Source organism: Ictalurus furcatus, chromosome 27, assembly GCF_023375685.1.
Source record: "Ictalurus furcatus strain D&B chromosome 27, Billie_1.0, whole genome shotgun sequence".
Lineage (NCBI taxonomy): Eukaryota > Metazoa > Chordata > Actinopteri > Siluriformes > Ictaluridae > Ictalurus > Ictalurus furcatus.
This window is the reverse complement of record NC_071281.1, coordinates 3,739,074-3,747,500: the sequence shown is the minus strand read 5'-3', so window position 1 is coordinate 3,747,500 and position 8,427 is coordinate 3,739,074.

Genomic DNA, 8,427 nt, shown 5'->3' with positions numbered 1-8,427 from the left:
TTGTTGTTATTATAATAATAATAATAACTGATAAATAATAAAGAATGGAAGGAATAGATAGAAGAAGGTTGAAATACAGAAATAAAGGCACAGACAGACAGACAGAAAGAAAGAAAGAAAGAAAAAGAGAGAAAGGATTGAAGGAGGATAGAGAAAAGAAAAAAGGATGGACAGAGAAATGGTAAAAGAAAGAAATAAGTGGTTGAGGGAGAAAAGTTAGAAGTAAGAAAGAAAAAGAATGGATGAAGGAAAGGAATGGTGGAGGAAAGAAGGATGAAAGGATCAGCTCGGATTAAAGACGAGTAGATTTTATTTTGTAGATGAGATCAATTCAGTGTTTATTTCAGCGCGTGAGCCTCCTGAGCTTTGACCGCGCAGTCACGTGATTAAAGACAATAACGGAGACGACAACGTCAGAAGAAAATATATATATATATATATATATATATTACACACGCGGCATCGTTACTGAGCGCGAGGAGGATTAAAGCAGCCGTAAAGCCGAGGCGGAGGAATGTTTCAGCGGTAAAACCGGCTCGAGTTCAAACAAAGAAAAGTCCCGCGTGCGCTGCTTTAATACCGGAGCTCCACGCGCGCGCCCGCTCGCACCGGGCCCGGTGTTTACGGAGGAAGAGCGATAATAGCGCGAGCTGGGGGCGGAAATGGGACTAGCTTAAGGCCTAACTAGGGGAAGGTGGTGTGTGTGTGCGTGCGTGTGTGGGATTACCCTCCCCCACGCGCTCTACATTTTTAAAAAAAATAATAACTTTTCTTCTTTTTGCTTGCTTTTTTACTTTATTTCTCTTTTTTAACCCTTTCCATTTTTTCTTTGGTTTGTGCTATTTATTTATTTATTTATTTATTTATTTATTTCTCCCTTCTCTCTCGTGCATCTATCTATCTATCAAATTTCCTGCTTTGTTTTAGACCGACCTTTCTTTCTTTGCATTTTTCCATCTGCTTAGCTTTTTTCTTTATTTTTCTATTTTCTCTCTCTATATATAATTTTTGATTTTTCTCTTTTCTATCCATCTACTTGTTCTTCTTTTTTTGCATTTCCCCCTTTTTATTTCCCTCCTTCCATCTCTCCTTCATTGCATTTCTCAATCTGCTTAGCATTTTTCTTTATTTTTCTATCCATCCATCCATCCATTCCTCCCCCTTTGTTCTTCTTTTTTTGTGCTTTTTATTCCCTTTCTTTCTTCCTTTCAAACAAGTGAGGGAAATGAGTCCTGTATTAGAATTACTGAGTATCATTCATGACAGTGTAGTTACAGATGTACACCGAGTTTTGCTCCTCCTTTCCCTCCTAAACGAACACGAGTGTGTTTAGTGATCTCGGCCTGTGCACTGGGTCATTGTTGTTGTTGTTGTTGTTGTTATTGTTGGAGCAGCAGGTGTGTGACTGGAACAATGTGTGTACTGTATAGTGGAGTGTTATTTAGTTGATAGAGTACTCTACATACCACACACACAGACCTTATATAATGATATACACTGTATTATAGACTATTCACACTCAAAGGCCATTTCCAGTCATATAGAGTCGAGTGCCCTCTCCTTTTTTTAATGAAAGACTCGATTTTTCTACACGTTAAAAAAAAGAATTCCAAGAAGATGAAGTGTGTGTGTGTGTGTGTGTACACTACAACAAGCACAAAACGTGGTGCTAGGGGCCTCTTGGGCTTGTTTATATTTTAACAAAACAATCTTACCAAAGGAACATCAGAGAAACCAAACACACTCAATGTTTTGCTAATGTTTTTATCACCTGTCGGGTTTTTGTGTGTGTGTGTGTGTGTGTGTGTTTTATGCTACCTTTGCCACTTAACTATATTTGCATATTCATTAATTAATGATCTTGTATAAATAATAAAAAGGCTTTTGGTTATTATATAGGCTTACAAAGTTTCGATTTAGCAGTTTGGATGGGTTGCGCGGGTTTACATGCAGTACGGTAACCTGTATCTTCATCATCATCATCATCATCAACACACACACACACACACACACACACACACACGTTATCAATCCACACGTCAACGTTATTTTCCCCCGCAGCACCAACTCTGTGGCTTTGAGCACACTTCCATTCAAAATGCAAACTAAATGCACCGTGTGTGCGTGTGTGTGTGCGGGCGCGCGCGCGCGCGCGCTGATTTGCTACTTAATCCGATCTCCCCTCGCGCGCCCTCCTACCCTCCATCCCTCCCTCCAGCTCCCCATTGTGTTGCTCCGTGATTCCCGCTGAGAAAAAGAAGACGAAAAGGCGGGGGGAAGAAAGAGAGAGGGAGAGAGAGGGGGGAGAGAGAGCGAGAGAAAGGGGTTTTTGAATGCAGGCCCATCAGCGCGAGCTCCTCTACTACCCGGCCGGTCGGTGCTTTAATGTGCGTGCGCTCGCGCTCATCACGCAAAGCGTCCCTGGCAGGCGCGAGGGGGAGGGGGAACAAAACAACCCCGACAGGCTTGGTAACTTGGGTCGCGTCCCAAATTGCTCCATTACTGCCCCACTGGTCGCGCGGGCTTTACTCAGGGGGAGGGGGTAATGAGTTGTGCATAATTAATTTAGATGGAAAAATAACGTGGACTGGCACGTGCGTACACCCACACACTCTTAGAAGAGAAAGGTACCAGACTGTACTGTACTTTACCCAGGTGCATACTAAAAGTACCAATGGTACCACCCGAGCGATAAGGACAAGTACAGTTTGGTACCTTTTATTTCTGAGTGTGTGTGTGTGTGTGTGTATGAGAGAGAGAGAGAGAGAGAGAGAGAGAGAGAGAGAGAGAGAGAGAGAGAATAGAAATAAGGAGGCAGAAAACATCCACATTTAAACTCACTCAGGTATTTAAGAGTGATTCACCAGTCCAGACATGGTTCCTCAACATTTATTTTTTAATTTTTATTACTCGTATTAAAATACTCTGATACAATTCGGGCAAACCGAGAATTTGGTTCACCAACGTTTAATAACCTGACTACCAACAAATGGACCAGACTCTGTTATAAGTGATGTTTTTGTTTATATATATATTATATTAGCAACATCTGAGTAAGAAAGCGTGTGAAGATATTTTCATGGCATTTGAGATCTCTAACAAGTACTTACCCAAGTATGAGTACTCATGGTAAATAACACTCGAGTAAAGAAAGAAAAAAAAAAAATAGTACTTAAGGTACACCATTGATTGATTCCACTCCAGAGACAAGAGAAAGTACAGTTTAGTACCCATTTTATCCCCCTGAGAGTGCGGTGTACAATATTGAAATTATTAAGACTTGCACATCTTCACATGCACTTCCAACAAAAAGGGTACTTGACTGTAGTTTACCTTGTCGCTGGAGTGCTACCATGAAAGGATGCATGTTTTGTACCTTTAGTGTTCATCATTTGCCTGGAAACCTTTATAAATAAATAAATAATCTGAACTCACTGAACCTTGAACTCTCCAGGTGCTCTTTCTTAGCGAAACGGTCCAAAACATGCACCCTTCATGGAACCACCCAAGCAACAAGACAAAGGTACCTTTATTTCTGAGAGTGTAGGGTGGTACATATGTAGTGTACATGTTACTCCACATGACAAAAGGCACCATCCCACCAACATGGATAAATACAGTTTAGTACCAAAGTGTGGCTCGAAAGAAATTGTATTCTCCCAAATATCCTACAACAACGACAAATTTGTCATACGTCGGTAATGTTAGCATTTAAATATTAACGAAACATCATCGGCGTGCTTGCGTTTGAGCTTATAGACTGGATATAAACTACAACATGTTCCTACGGATAAACTGTGAAAGATCATCGAGTCATCGTGATCGTTTCGGATCGTTACGTTTCCAGTGTTAAATATCAGAATATATTGCGTAACCGATTAACAGTGCTTCCCCGAGGCCGTATGACGAAACTGGGTATTATGACTAATCAATAGAGACTGAGAACAGAAAGGAAAAGAAAGGAAAAAAAAAAAAAAAAAAGAGATCTTGTGGTAAAGTGCTGGTCTGAAAACCCTGACTTTAATGACTAATGCTTCCTTTTCCCATGCTGAGCATTACAGGCAATTCCCTCGATGACTATTCCCTTTAAAATGTTCCTTCAAGCAAAGCTACGTTTAAGTTTTTGTCCTTTCCACGAACTCGGTCACACTTCTCCGCTTAGGATAAATGTAAAGTTTCGATATTTCAATGACGTATTCGCTACAGAAGAACTGTTATCGTTAGTGCGTATAGTAACGACTGTGTCGCGGGGTGTAGTTTAGTTAGTACGGTGGATGAATAATAAACGCACAAAAACGTGTTGTTATTTAACAAAGGGAAACATCGATACAGAAATCTTCACCGTATGGAAGGAGTCTCCAGTTTCAGCGGAACAGTCTCTGCAGTGCTACGGTCTCTATTCCTCAACTAAGGAACTTTACCGGAGTAACAAAATGGCCGTTACGGTATTGACAGATTCAGGCGAGGAGGAAATGGCCAGGTCAAGTTGACTACGGGAGATTAGATAATGGGAGATTAGAAGGAGGCCCTTGAAATCTTTCAGGTGGGGATCGTAATTAAGACACGACGCCCTTAAATGGTAATGCGTTATTCGTTTCAACTCGTTTTCTTGAACTGTAATCACCTTTTAATGTTGTGCGTGGAATTCTGGGAGATCGGTGGGAGGCAGTTGACAGGAAGTAACTTTATTCAAGTATGTGAACCGGTATTCATAGCTGCTTTTCCACCCATATCCCATTATTTTGGTTTGTGATGTGATAATACTGTACGACTAAAACCAAAAAAACCACCATAATGCTCTTTCAATATTCATCTATTGCTCTTCTTTAAGGGTTCCTCAGCTTGTTCACCGTTTCCTTGTTGGAGAAAGTTCCAAGTAGAACTATAAACTATTGAAAGATTTAAAAAGGAACTCCTGAAGAACCCTTGAAGAACCATTTTTTCTAAGAGTGTATGTATTAACCATTAATCGGGTAAGTGTGTGTGGTACAAAATGTTTTTTTAGAACCCTTAAGGTCTTTTGTTGGAAACCTTAAAGTTTTTGTATAGAGGTTTTTTTTTTTTTTTTTAAAGTCAGAAAGGATTTCATGAGAACCCCTCTTTTTTTTTTTTTTTTTGGAAGTTAAGAATCCTTAATTATTCCTTAAGGAATTTCAGCCCCATAAATTGTTCTTGGCGTCCAAAAGTAGTTCTTTGGTAGGAACCCTTTAAAAGTCTATGTACAACTTTAGAATAAAGTGCACGTATTAACTGGGTAAATGTGTGGTACAGAATACTTGGAGCCCTTAAGAGTTTTTCATGGGTTCTTTAGTGGGTTCATTAGCTAACTGAAGGGTTCTGAAACAAAGATTCCACTTGGAACGCTTTCTGACATAAAAATACGTGGAAACTTTAAAAGAAGACTTTTTTTTTTGGAAGCTAAGAATCGTTAATTACCCAGAGTAGTTTGTTCTTAAATAATTAAGGATTCTTAGCTTCTACTTGGAACCATCTCTGATGGTTTGCTGTAGGATTCTACATAGAACCTTAAAAGGTTCCAATTGAAGGAATAATAGTTTTACAATGGACCCTTCAATAATTTTGGATAATTAAGGTTACTTCGCTTCCAAAAAATGAGTCCTTTGGAACTCTTAAAGGTTCAATGAAGAATCTCACAGCTAAATATTTTCCTGTCTGAAAGCAAGTGGAACCGTTGAGTACTTGACTTCCAAAAAAGGGCTCTTGCTAGAATGCTGCAAAGGCTCTAAATATGTTGATCACTCAGTTAATACAGTCTCAGGGGGAAAAGTGTTCTTGAAAGGTTTTTCAGGGCTTCTATTACTGATAGTAGAACTTGTAATAGTACACTTTGTTGTAAGGGTCTACACAGAACCTTTAAGAGGTCCAAGAAGAAACGAAGAACACTTAATTATACAACATTATTCTAGGGTTCATTGAATAATTAAGGGTTCTTACAGTAAAAAAAAAATGTTCTACTTGGGACCATTTCTGAGCACAAAATCTATGTTGTAGTATTCTACACAGAACATTTCAAAGGTTTCAATTCCAAAACAATTAAGCATTTCATGTGGAACATTTTATCCAGTAACGCCTTAAAAACCTGGGTAAGTGTGTGGAACAAACTCAATCATTGCTCGTCTGGGTACTCGGTACGTTCTAGAGAAAGAAAAAAAAGCGTTCTTTAAAAGGACATCAGATAAGTGATTAAGTGTTCCGAGTCTTCTAACGTACTTTCTGATTGGGAAATACTGCCGTAAGGTTCTACACAGAGCTCTACTTCTCGCAGCAGGACAACCGACAAACACTTAGTAGTTTGAAGATGTTCTAACGGTGTAGTACGTGTACTCTGAAGCATCAAAATACTCTCAACTACGTTCTCCTGCGTGCCACGTTTTTTTTTTTTTTTTTTTTTTTTAAACAACCCACAAGCCGGAGCGTAATTCCATTAGAAACACTTCTCATAGTTCACACGGCATGTAATGAAAATTTTGATTAAACTGAAAAGGCCATGTCTAATTCGCTGTGATTCAGGAAGCCTTGCTGGTGTTTTTTTTTTTTTGTAGAGAACACACAGACGGAGACCTCGCCTCGGAGTCAACATTAGCATTAAAAAGAGGAACCGTTCTCATGCAATTATTTTCCTGTCACATGTCATCGTACGCAAACGCGGTGATGAAATCGGAACTACGGCATATATGAAAGTCCAACTGTGACTGAAAGAGGAGTTTTGAGGAATCTTAATGAATCTCATGAAACAAACTTCGTTATCTTAATACTGCGATTGTAAGATCATTATTCGCATGATCACGACGTGAAGAGATTAGCGGTTTAGCTGCCAAATCGCACGATCAGACCGCCGACTGAAAGATGGCACAAATGTAATGTTATAATTTGCGTAAAGGGGTGGGGCTTAAAAAAACCCCAACCCACTACAAATACCACGTACGCACGGTCAAAATGACGTTGGTTGTAACTGGTGGTGTGAAGTGTGTACCACAGCAATATTATAAACGATTAACATTTTTATTTATTAAAGAAAGACACATCGTACCTAATGTCCGAAAACCAAGTTCTCGCTTACGTTACAGCAGCTATAAACAGTCGTTCTCTCACCAACCAGCTTTTCATGTTACTACAAAGAAGCGTAAGCTCCGCAGTTCTGAAGATGTCAGAAAAAGTTCCATCGTTACCTCCGACATTGGAGACTCCTTCCGTAAACTCAAAAACAGTCGTCTTCTGTGAACAAGCTGTTACTATAGAAACAATAACGTATTACTGTAGAACGAGCGAATTAATACGAGCGCTATACGTTACTGTCTGTTCTGCTGTTATAGAAAATTAACTGAAACCTTCGGACCAGACAGAATCCAGTTTGACAGATTTATGAGCGTAGGGCGGATTACTTCTTCCTACGAGTCCAAATACAGGAGCGTACGATGTTATTGACAGAACCCAATTTAACCATGGTGTGAGCCCTGGGATTCGAACTCGCACCCTTTAGGTAAATTCCTGGGTCAGCACTGCTAAAGCTTGTCATCATGTGTGAACGCGAAAATCCCAGAACTGTGCAAACTCAATCAATCAATCAATCAATCAATCAAACAAACACGTGGCCTGAGCATTATGCTTGGTAGCTTCAGAGATTATTTAGCAAAAAACAACACATTTGGCTAGATGAATATAATCGAAAACAATTAATTACATTTTTTAGTTCAATTAAATGAATTTCTACCAAAGAAATTCTGAAGGAAAGTACAAAAAAATACAAGGAGTCCGTGTTGAGTTGAATCGTCGGGCTACCAAAAACATTGCAATGTAGCAAGAGCTCCTCCATGTGGTCAAACGTGGTAATGCAAGCCAACCGAATCATTAAAATGACTTCATGGCGCCTGTGGCATTGTTTATCTTTAATATGGTAATGGGAATATAGTGTACCTTTTAAAAGGTATATTTGGTCCTTAAGAACCACTCTGGAACATTTTGGGTAAACTCTATGCGCATTTGTAGGTAAAAGATACAAAAGACCCCAGTGACAGGGAAAGGTTCTGTTTAGTATTCATTTCTTTCTGAGAATGAAGTGGTGCTATAAATATTTGCCAAAAACGTTTTAATGCTTTCAAGTAAGGAATTAAGTGATTTTCCAGAGTTAATTAAACCCCCAGCTGGGCTAATTATCAAGCTCCTAATTGGTTTAACCAGGGTTAGAAGTACACAAAGAACAAACAAAACAAACAAATAAAAACACACACAAAAAAAACCCTGAGATAGTAAAGATTTTTATATTTTTTCCCCTTTTATAATAGTAGTTGGAATTTCTATCATATGTAGAGAATTACCCAGCACTTTGCCAAAGTGTGTGAATTAAAACTGACCTTGCTGCTGAAGATTTCTAGCTGTTAAACTGTTTAAAATAAATTTTAAACACCA